This window comes from Habropoda laboriosa, unplaced genomic scaffold (genome assembly GCF_001263275.1).
Source record: "Habropoda laboriosa isolate 0110345459 unplaced genomic scaffold, ASM126327v1 scaffold40, whole genome shotgun sequence".
Lineage (NCBI taxonomy): Eukaryota > Metazoa > Arthropoda > Insecta > Hymenoptera > Apidae > Habropoda > Habropoda laboriosa.
Window position 1 is genome coordinate 7,356,950 of NW_017100231.1, and position 12,773 is coordinate 7,369,722.

Here is a 12,773-nt window from a genome sequence, read left to right on the forward strand (position 1 = left end):
TCAAGAAGTTTATAGCTTTTTTACTTGAATCTTCTTTTTGAAGCATGGTCGATGAATTCGGCAAGTTATGTTGGATCCTTTTCATATTGTACTTTGGGCAGGTTATCAGGATGTGATTGATGGAGTTTTGTATCCCGCAGATATCACAGTTGTTTGGTTCTTTTTTGGTGATGAGATGGGAGTGTGACCAGTTTGTGTGACCTATTCTTATTCTTGTTAGCTTTATCTAATAATGTTTGCTATCAATATTAAGATAGATTAATTTCAATGAAACGTTTTAGATTTTAAATTCGTATTACTTGATCTTTTTTTTTTTAAATATCAAAAATCTGGACAAGTTTTATTAAATTTAAATTTTCAACTTTGTCAAAGTTAAATGTATGCTTTTTATATATTTAAACGTCTAATTACTTAACTACATTAGTTAATAATGGTCTATGTATTATTTAAAGTGATTAATGTCACAAAAATATTCTTCGTAAAGCAGGAAATAGTTTGCATGTATACATTTTGCAATGTAATCAGGTTCACATACGATCAGTAACATTTTTCTTTTTGATAGCATTGCAGTCAGTCGAATACCTTAGAAATTGCACGCATTCGAGTTGATGAGACGGCAAATTGCGATTCGGTATTAGACGATCCCGTGTCGCGTTTTATTTGAACACAGAGTTGTATCGTCATGGACTGGTACGGCTAAAGGAAATACACGCAATCTCTTGCAAAACGGTTTGCTGCACAGCGACAAGCCCACGAGCAACGCCCAATCGGAATTTGAAGCAGAATTGCAGAATATGAGATGCCTAAGATTATCCAGGGATCTCCATTCGATGATCTTATTGTAATTTTCAGTCCCTTTGAAAGTTAAAAGTAGAATTACATTATAAACAATAATTACTTTTTCTGTATTAAAAAATTTTCAATAAAACCAGATTTCCCCAAAAAGATTGAATCCATTTTAACATAAATCATTCAGTGATCCAATCGGAATTTTTAATCTCTCTGAAAATTAAAAGTGTATCAATATGCTGTAAAGAATAATCGATACCAGATAACTTTATTATTTAGGTTAGATGATTTTATTTTTATTTCAGATTAAGAAGAATCATCCGATTAATTTTTCAATTTAATTGTATCCTTTATAAATTCATTTCTCCATACTAAAAATGTTCAATAAAACCAGAGTTCCCACAGGATATTGAATCCGTCCCAACCTCAAAATTCCTGTAATTGAACGCATTTGATCAAAGTTTATCGACAGTGAATTGGGGCGCTCTGTGGATTCTCTGCTTCACCCTGGACGCCTTTACGCGGATGGTAACGCAATCTAGCCAAGTTTGCATGGCTGCACTTCCTGTTAGAAGCCACGTGCCTTGAACGAGCTCGTTCAATTTCCGTATCGGAAGCGCCTGCTTCCAAACGAACCGCATCGATTTCCGAAAGAATCATTGGACATCAAGAAAAAAAAAGGAAAGTAATCGTGAACCAACAGAAAGCGAACTGAGACGGAATGGATACCGTCAACGATGAAGACAGAAACTTTTTTTTTACTGGAGAAACATTTGATTCTTATCGAACTTGCCGAGGCTTAAATCCGTTGATTACCGATTGTCGATAGGCCGAGGCTATTTCTTCTATGCAAATATTATACGTCCATTAGTGGGGGGGGGGGAAATTATAAAAAAGTTGAAATTCTCCTTGAGTAGCATTTATCCTCTTTGGATTATGCAAATTACGTGAATTATTATTAATTCGCGTGAATGATCTGTTCCGTGTGGATTATGCAAATCGTTACGAATCGTATATGAAATGAAATATAGCGAGAAATTTATCGACTCAGTTATTTATTCACGTCAGGTTTAATTATCTATTATTTACGAGTCACTTCTGCGAAAATTGGTGTGTTATTTAATTGACCGTGTATGGTGGACGTCAATTAAATATCGACATATATTGTGAAATCATTGAAGGAGCAATCTTCGATATTATTAACAAAAATTATAAAAAATAATTTCAACGAAGATTCATGTTATTGGACCTTGCATTTATTCTATCACTTTGTATAGATCACAAATAACTATATTGAATTATTTCTACGTATTTAAATAATTACACTTGACACATCGGCCATCGCATAAAAAACATCCTTCTAACCACGACCTCTCTCTGTCAAATTACGGACGACTGACCGACATTATCGACAGATCGAACTACTATCATACAGACATCAATCTTTCTTTCTCCTAGTTGCAGAAATTCCATGCATAGTGTAGAACAACCAGTAGATAATCAAAATTGGGCAGAAACATCGCATTTTCCACGCTTCCGGTTTCAGAAGGAAAAACAAAATGCACTGTAAACGATGGAAACGTTTCTTGAATCGCTTCTAAGCGATCATCGCGCATGCGCGCGCGGGAATAGCATCGCAGATCAACATTTCCACGGTGAGGATCGTAAAACGGTTATCCGGATGATGGATTATGCGTGTGGATCGTACCGACTACCGTGGATGATGAATCGTACGCGTGCTCGTTCCTCCGATGCCTCGGCACAGCTGTTGCGCGATCCTGTCATTCGAGACGCGTTAAGAAATCGAGCGGGAATCGAAGAAACTTGGAATATTATGGTCGTGTTTCGATGTGTGGTAGAAATAGATTATGGTTGTAAATTGGGTAAAGGATTTTAACGAAGTAACAATTTAAGAAAAACATTAATTACAATATCTAGACATATCTTTATCTACGGACAACGAAATGTGTTCATGAAGCATACATTGTAAGAAGAATTAGATTTGTACCACGTTGCAAATGAAAGATTTACAGCTCAAGCCCAATTACCTATTGCATTACATCCCTGGACATGTGTAGGCCGAACTACATGATATATGAACACAGCTACGGGAAGAAAACCGTCTATACTTCGCGCGAAGGAAACGAAGCATACCATTCGAGCTATAAAGTATCCATTTGTTGCAAGTGCCAGTTGCGAGTATCATTTATACCAAACTTTACGAAATTACTTGCAAAAATTTATGCACCACTGAGTCTTCTTTTCAATCGATGTGCTTGTACTATTCGTTATTACAGCTGATTCTAATGTACATAGTTAATAAAAAAACAAATACAAAAGACAATGATAGTTTTCATAGCAAAAGTAAGGTACTGCAGGCTGTTGTATTAATCAGTGTTACTACTCGATGTTTTAGTTCGCCATATTTTTATCCGACCAATCATAACGTAGCGTCAGTCGATAGCAACTTATCAACGAACGAACATCACAGATTTTAAAGACAATTCCACAAAGTCTGTAAATTATTTCACGTGAAGTAAACAAAGAAGAAAGCAACACCTGCTAAGACTACCTCCAGAATTTCCTTCGTCTTGAAATAAGCCAGAAAGAAGAAAAGGGAGGTTTAATGACGCCGAAACGAAGGGTGGCCCCGCGGGTCGTTTGAAAGGGATTACGACAACCGTTACGGACGGTCGAGTCACACCTGTTCCTTTACTATCCGAGGCTTTGTGCATTTTTACGAGAGTTCCGTGCCGCGCGGCCGTTTCCCGACACTTGTCAGTTGCTTTTCGTCTAACGCCAACCAATAGCTGGTTCGTTTTTCACCCATGACCCACCCATAAAAGCGACATCGGTCGGTCGAACAGCGAAATATGGACCACTCGTAAAGCCGCTGTTTTATTGGCTTAATCACCGGCACGGCCGAAAGCTTGTTATTATGTGCTGCAGGCACTTTTCCCAGGGTTTTCGAGGGCTATTGTAATTGGATGCGACGATAATTGAGTTTTTTAATCGAATTCTCTGGAAAAGTGTCAATTTTCTTGTTACAATATTTATATCACTCTGTATAAATTTTAGCAGCCTATATGGTAATTTCATATTTAAACAGTTAAAAAAAAATGAAATTAAAAGTAAAGGAAAAAGTTTATTTTTACGAAGAACTTCGCGAAAATAAATTTCGAACATGCATGATTAAGGTTAGGTTTCATGAATCTTCCAGTAGATAGTCCGCGACGCATATGCCTCGCTGTAGCCGTTTGCAAAGTCATTCTGCTTGAACAAATAAATCAAAATCGTGGATCAAGTTATAAATAAAATCTGACTTCACGAGGTGTTAATCTCTGGTACAACAGTCTTTTATATCTCGGAGAGGACTCATAACACGAAAACCATTTCGAGGTCACCTTTGCTTCCTTCATATTTAAACAGTTGAGCTATCAATCATGGCCGCGAGTGTGTAAGTGTAGAAAAAATTAATAGCTTACAAATTTGAACACTGCATATCTAAACAGCATCAGTTCGCGAGCCAATATATTTCTTTAATCCTTTTTTCTATACGTATGTACTAATAAAATTAAAGCAGAATTGAAAGATTCTTATATACTGAATTAAATGATTTTGATATTAAGAAAAATTCTGTAAAAATGAAATAACTACCAACTCCTTATAACATCGGTAAAAGGTTAATAATACCAACCAAATCATGCGAATTTCATGCGAATTTATCATCAGCTGGAAACATTAAAGTCATTGATCGACGAACGATGAATTAATTGAAAAATAAATAACAAGCGTCGAGACACGCGAAGTGTGCCCTCCTCTCTCTATCATCGCGTCGAGAAAGTTCGAATATTAAGGCGCAGTCGCGGCCCTCCAAATTTATTCTCTTTCCTCGGCACACCGTATGGGGAAAAAAATTCCAGACGCTGGATTTGAAGGCATGGAATGCCAAGAGCGGAGAGAAAGAGACTCTCCTCTTGAGAGTGGACCGAGCGAAGACGAACGAGCGCGCGCCTCTGACGCACGGAGAACCGCCCGTGAACAGAAACCAGACACGCGTGTAACGTTAAACCGGGCCGTCGATGAAAAACAAACGACGAAACTGACGCGGCGATGGAGTTTTTAATGACAGATGAAATCTGTCGAGTTTCATGGATCTCACTCGCACTATACTGTGCCTGATCGTGTCACTGGGGATCGGTAAGGGATGATCCTCTGCGTGCAGAAATTTTCTAACCTCTTGGGTAATAATGACTTAATCCAGATAGAGTGCGAAGAAGTTTGGCTGGTTGGTAGGAAGATGGTGTTAAAATCGGCTGTTGTTTCGAATGGCCCCAATGACCAATTGCGATGAAACTTGGTGAGTGTTACAAGGGGTGTGCAAAGATCCGAAATATAAAATTTTAGCTTCGGAAATTCTCCCGTTCGGAAGAGGTTTTCATTATGTATTATATACACGGGATGATTGGTAACTAACAACAAATAAAATGTGACAGGGTAAATAACCTAAGTTCAAATTAAACTATAAAAGAAAACAATCGTGGCGAATGACCTCAAATTACGTAATGTAAAGAGCTCCAACAATATTCTTTACCCAAATGTACCAATAAATACAATTACAATCTCTTACAACTTACAACCTCACGTGGATACCCACACGTCACCCTCAAATCGCAACCAAATCAAGTGAAAAGCCAGCTCAGTGCCACAACAACGACCTCACTTCACCGAAATCACTGGAACCAATTCGAGATTAAAATTGCGAACGACAAGCACGTGCGCACTGCCACAGAATCACGTCTGACATAGTGGTAATAGGAGGGGTGGGGGAATTTCGCGAGGCACAGCACAGCCACTCCGCTCAAAGTGGCTCTATTCGAAAAGTCTGCTGTTCAGCGAGTTCGCGCCAGCAACGTCAGAGATCTCTTATCACGGACCATTTAAGTAATGAGTCGGCACTTAGCACCGCCGCTTGTCTTTCATTCTCAGCGTGCTCTGTGTGATCATCGTCGTCGTGGTGTTGTTGACGTAGACGACGTTGGACCAACGTTCTCCTCTCTCTCTCTCTCTTTATCTTTCTCACAGTATCGCAGTTTTTCTTGCGCCCTTTACACTCGGGTAGAACAAGGAGGCAGACGAGTACGGAGACTTCGAGTGACAATAAGAGAACGGCTGTGGACTACTACTGGGACCCGCGCCATTAGGCTCGTACTTCTTTCGGAAGCACGTCTGCACACCCCAGGGCTCCTTTTCCTTCTCCTAACAATGCCACTTCACAGATTTCGTAAGTTACCTTTAGCGGGGCGATCTTCGGCAGCGGCGAAACGATGGCGCGCGCATCGAGCCACTGACCGAGAACACTTGTCTCTTGGTTAGCCCTTTTACGAGATACGAGACTATTGAAACGGTTATCGATACATGGAGAATGTTAGAACGAAGACTTTTTTTACGTTTCTAGTGAACAAAGAATGGAAATTTTTTATGTTTTCAGGTGAATGGGGAGGGAAAGATTTTTAACATTTTTTTATGTATCTTTCTGAAGGAGAAATTTTTGCTATTTTGAATGAATACAGAGTGTTCAGAGAAATTGTTATTTTATATTCTGCAATAATTTTTACTATTTTTAAAACCAAATTAAAAGTTAGTGTATCTATGTATATTGGAATTTCTTATAGTTTCTTTTTTAATTTTTTTCTAATGTAAAACAAATCGTTGCAAGTATATCTGCGCTTGGTTCAGTCCGTAAACATGCAGAATTCTTGTAGATCATCTATGCTGTGAAATATAATACTGAATTCTGAGTCGATGGAATGAGCAAATAAGTAACGGTTGTTGTCAAAGGCTGGTAGGCAACGAAGAAAAAGAAACTGAATATGGTGTCGGATTTCACACTTCATTCGCACAAATGAAGCAAGGCAGGCGCATAACCACGATTTCTTTTTGCATCAAAAGCATAAATATTCTGGTGTGAAATAGCGTTAACGAAGTTTATAAGATTACACGTGCTTTCAGTTGCGTCGACTAAATGGGAATTACCATAGCTCTGTCAAATTCAATCACTCGGTGACGGTTATGTTTCCACCCTGTTATTTACTATTTTATCTACATCCTCAAATATACAATCGGCAAACAGCAGACAATCATTTTACATTCACTACAGTTTAATACAAGTTATAAAGAATATTTTACAATAACCTAACCTAAAACTGATAAATTATTTCTTTTCGTTAATTTGATATTTTACAAAATTTAAATCGCAAGCCACTCAAAAATTGTTTATTCCACAATTCCAAAATAAAAATATCCGAAAATACGAAGAAATATCGAATATCAACCTAACCTCAATATTCAAAGAAAACAAAACCGCATCGTCAATTTTTCCCTGAATCAAAATCAAAAAACATTTCACTTGGATGCTGGATTGTCTAGAAAAGCCCCCAAGGGAAGCAAGGAAAACACCCGTCAAGCTGCAGCACGAAAGAAAAAGCGAAAGAGTGAACGGAGAAAGAAACGAGAATCATAGAGGCATAGAAGGTGCAATTTTAATCGTCCGTCCGTATCTCTTCTCCGTGCACACCAGTGGTTCTGGTATGTACACACATTTTGCAGGCAGCTGTAAACGTTACCCGCCAGTGATACCGTAGATTTAAAAATAGCCGTGTCACGGTCTACGATCCATAAACCACAAGTTATCAGCCTTAGCCTGGTGCCATTGTTCGAAAAAGGGCAGGAAAAAAAAAATAATCGTCGCCACAGAACGGTACCACCATTTCGCCCGTTTCCTAACGGCTTTCTACCGCCAGCAGATGCGGTTAATTGAAGAAGCGGTTCCGACATAAATTGTCTCTTACTCGCTTCTTGGTTAACCGCCGTCGTCCGTCGCTGTCTGGCGAATCGCTGGAAATTTACAACCGAGGCCCAACCGATGACCTGGAAATTCTGTCCTTGAATGCCTCTGTCTAGTGAACGTGTCTCCTTCGATCATTGTTTACATTCGCTACATTAGCAGACGTTGTGTTGTGTAAAGGAAGACGTATCGCGTGTAGTGTTTACAAGTGGGAAGGAGAAACGTTATTGGTTTTGCACAGTTGTATATATATACTTAAAATTTCACATAAGTAGATATATTTAAACGTGAAAATCGTAGATGCCTTCAATAATCTACGTCGCAATATTTATTCTTACAGCTTTGCAGGGTAGATATGTGTTGATATCGACCATGGATCGTTCAAACGGTTTCAACGCTTATCTTTATCGACTCAAGCGTGCCTTCCAGGTGTATGGACAGTGTTAACTCGAGAATAGCTATTGAATCTGATGGGGACTCGAGTAGCAATTGGTGTACAGAGTGTAGTGTTTGAGGTTCGACTCCCAACTAAAGTGAATGTTACTAGTTTAGAAGAAAATAGGCTAGATGAAAGATATGGTGTTTGTAAATGTAAAATGGATTGAATTTTATGGACGTATAAGGATTACAAAGATTTGAAAGTGATTTTTGGTTTTCTCATTAGAAATAAGTTAAAGTAAAGTTTTCAGATACAGTATATATTAGTAGCTTTGATGTGAAAGGGGTTAGAACGAAGATCTGTAAGATTTTCTATAATGTGAAGTGGTGAGAAAAACGGGAGCATGAAGTGATATTAGAGCAGTAGACTACGCCTACTTGAGGAATAATCCTGTGGTGGGATACTGTATGAATGTAGTAGTGATTGCCCCGCCTAAGAGTGAGAACCATGCTTCGAAGGTAGGCATATGTTGAAAAAAGTAAAAGATGGTACGAGACACCTCGCGAACGTATGTATCAACCTCACGAGGCTACACTCTCACCACTATCGTTGTTTCCCACTCCATTCACGACTGTCGACGTCATATGCTCCGGCCACTGCTCCCAGCTCTACTCGGGGCAAAAAAGAACGCTCCTGCTTCCGAAACGGTTGCCTGAGCGGTTCTGCTTTAGAGAGACAATTTCTTCCAAGAAATTGTTGAATTCTCTAGATAGCCGACGAAAATGAAAATCGTGTACCGAAGTAATGGAAACTGTAACCTTCGATGCAAAAAAGAGATAAAGCAGGACTATCTGTTACCCCAGCGATAGCACGGGAACCGAACGAAAAACCGCTTTAGTGGCGCTGGAACATTCATCTTCTGGACCGAAGTGGAACTCACAAGAAGATACGCTTTTAATAGGAACTGTTACGTAAAATCTATTTTTAAACAATTTTTAATAATTCTTTTATTATCAGAGTGAAAATGAAAGAAAGTTGTACTTAACATCACGAAAACATAAGTAAAAAGATTTTTTTCTTTAAAAACACTTGCAAAAAAACTGTTTTAATCGACGCACATTACCCTAAGAGGACAATTCACGTTCTCTCTCTGTCTCCGTTTCCAAATCTCATTCTATGCTAATTTTATTATCTGAAATCCCGGTGCACGATTTCTTTTGAAGATCGAAAGCTAATTTCACCCATCTCCAACCATCATATTACTTTTTTCCTTTCTGTTATTTGTTCTCGAAATAAACGTTACGCAAAGATCTCTAGCTGTTGCATGCATTATAACGTCAACAATTCACCCGACGTGCATTTCATGGACGGCTTAAACAAACTGACGTTCAATGCTCTGTCAATCACGCAAAATCTGCAATAACAACGAATGTTGGTAATTCGATATTCTGAAATTACATTAACGCGTTAAGTAATACAAAATGTCCGAATTATTTGAATTATTATACACTTGTTTACTAAAGAAATATTTGCAATTTAAAAAAGAAAAAGAAAATAAAATGAAATTTCTCTGTTAACCATTCCCACATATCATTTTTTCCCTTTCTTCTGCCCATACATTATTTTGTCACCGCCAGATTCTTTCAATTTTTATCGACTGTACATACATGCATGAAAAACGGAAGATAACGTTCGAACGAAATCTAGTCACATAGTGTACACTCGCAAGAAACTTCATCCGCTACTTGATACACCAATCACAGGCAATCATACGATGAGCCCGCGCCATATATCATAAAAAAGCAGGGCTCTTTCCATTTGCCGCAATGCATGACATGAATGAACAAAAGGAACCTCAAAACAGCGTGTCCGTTCAGAGTAATCACTGTGATTCGGCCGACGATTCGGCCAATTTGCATAACTTAACGCGCCTTTCCCTTCGCCGGTAATTAGAGTCGGCGATGCTTACTTTGTCTCGGCGGCCACGAAAAAACCGATCGACCACCGATAAGAGAGCCTCTGTGCGCAGACCAGCAGATGGCATCTTACGAGTACATACGTATCGCTTTTAACGAGCCTTATTTTCATTTTCACGGTGCGTGTTACGGAAGACGAGCGTATATGCATTCCGTGTTTGTACTTTGACCTGGTTAAATACTCCTTGAGTATAACTTCCAACGTTGGGAGAGATGTTAAAAAGAATGGTAATTTGCAGATCTTTTTCCACAGCAAGGAGCAGTACTGACCTGCTGATTTTTCAGAACAGTTCCTTTACCACTTCTGCACTAAAAGTAGGCAATAAGTTGTAATGTATTGTAAGAATGTAATACGATAGTTAGCTACAGGATGTCGCTCCTTCTGTGCGTGGTAGAATATCTATTGAGGGTAGTGGGGATGTTCTCTCGCGCTCGCGTTGTGCGACTAAATGGTTTACAGTTGTGGTTAAACCGTGATTAAGAGTTGTTGAACTACTTCTCACATTAAACTTGTGATATATTAACCTTTTTATGACGAAATTACTTTTTTCTTCATTTTTTGTTTATTTACTGTCCATTACGTTTGTAATGAATGCTAAATTGGGATCAATTTTTTGTTCCAGTATTGAAGTGGAACATATGCGTTCCACTGATCACGAAAGGGTTCACTGAACAGAGGGCTCCCGATTTATTCTTTCTTTTCATATTGCTTATTTCCATTTCCTTTATTATTACTATCTCATAATATGGTAATAAAAAAGAAATTAAGATTTCATCAAAACAAGCCAAGAGCATTTGATAAACATTGATCCTTTAGATTTACGAAACATTTTTCACCTGTATGCTTGAAAAAGTATATTTGAAGGGTGTCGTTTTTAACGAGTTTTATTTTCGGTTTTAAAGCACAAAACAAAGTACAAAAGGTACGTACGGGAAAAATTGTAGTATGATTATAGGGCGCGTGTTACGTCGGTAAAAACGGGACATGCGGTCGGTGAACGCGTGCACGCTGGGTACAGGACGTGGATTTTTGCGTTTCGTCCTCTGGCCGCGTGAGAAGAAACACTAGACAGGTCGCAGATATATCGCGCGGGATACGGGACACCGCGTTTGTTCCAGGCACACGGATAGGCCACGCATGGGCGGCTGGGAACTCATATTCCAGCACAAGGATAATCTTGATTGAGGACGTCGCCAGCGACGCCGAGATTATAGAAATTAATGGTAATCGCCGTTCGACCGAAGACCCCGCGTATTCTTCCCCACCTTTTTTCTGACTACCTGGAAAACGTCACTGCCATGTTACGCTATTCTTCCGTCCGCTGAGATAATCCCTGCTACCGTGTTCACGTAGAAAGCGTTGCGGAGTGTGAAGATGGCGTATCGATGATTTATATCAAATGATGAATGTAGATGATAATGATGTCGATGTGTTTGAGGTTATATGAGATTCATTGATGACGTTTTGTAGGTTAACCTCTTGCCTTATAATGACGAGTCACATCCGTGGTGTAGATTATGGTCAAAATGTGACACAAAAAGTTTGTATTTTTACTCTAATTTCAGTTTTAATCATTCACGCAACGAAATTAATAAAATTTTTATATTCAGAACTTAAAAAAATTGATTGTTCTTTCTTTTTCATTTGTTGATAGTTTAGTGTTACGAAAGTGTTCCTGGCGGATGAAACTAAAAGTGAGATGTAATTAAGATACGCCGTACATACATTATACGTCACGTTGTAAACATATAATCAATATATATCAAAGGATGAGAAACATATTAGACTTTTATAGTTTTTTATTACATTTTTAATTATATACAATAAATTTAACACTGGTGAAATTATACTAAAACCTGGAAAATTTCATTACCAATTTACCAATACCTCCTACAATCCTGACCTAATCTAGAACAATGACAAACACATCTTTGCAGTTCGATTATCCTAAACAATAGCCAACCTCGTGTCTTCAGTTTCTCGCTTCAGAGAGCAATTCGCCAGAGTGCAAACTCTCCAGCTCGGCAAAAGACGACTTAAATTATTCCCCGAATAAAACAAAAAGTGAGAGAGACGCGGAGCTGCATGGCACAGAATCTTCTCAGAGAGGGCCAAGAGAACGCACACAGCGTAAGTGGGTTTCTTTGAAACATGAGAGTCGCGCGTCTGTGCGCGCGGATACCGTCGGTTTTCACCTGCAGCGCGCGACTGCTCAGCCGCGGCAACTGCGCCGGCGCAGTCGCGGAAAAAGTTAACGGCCGCGTTAAAGGATTTTGTAACGACATGCGGCGGCCCAGAGGTCGCCGTCGGCATTATCGCTGGGACGTTTCTTATTATTTTGCTCTTTTACACCGCGTCTTCTTATTGCGTTAATTAATTGTGGATCTTTTAGATGCAGGCGGTTGAATTGAACTGGATTCCAGCGTGCCAAACTCGTGACTGTTCGACTGATCTCGGTGTACTTTTAGTTGATAAGGACGTTTCGCTTTGGTACATACACTGGCTGTTCATAAGTATTAGGACATCTATTATATTCGTACAAAAAATATTATATAATTTAAATTACATTCCTTCGTCAAAGTTATTATCGTATATCGGTCAAAACATATGTACTCGTTACTAGTACAAGATTGTAGACTGAATAATTTCGTAATTGTTCTAACTTATGAACGGGAATGTTAGGTTAGGTGTTATATTTGTAAATTGATAAACATGACACTTGGTGAATAATATTTTTAAAATTATTCAATTTATTGCTGGAATGCTGTTTCAGTGTTTAAT

The 12,773-nt window shown here is 38.7% G+C and overlaps 1 protein-coding gene across 1 annotated transcript in view; it reads right to left on the bottom strand.

Annotated features, from left to right (window-relative positions):
* LOC108571554 overlaps positions 1-12,773 on the bottom strand; it is a 22,558-nt gene that overhangs the window by 8,196 nt on the left and 1,589 nt on the right. The window lies entirely within an intron of this gene.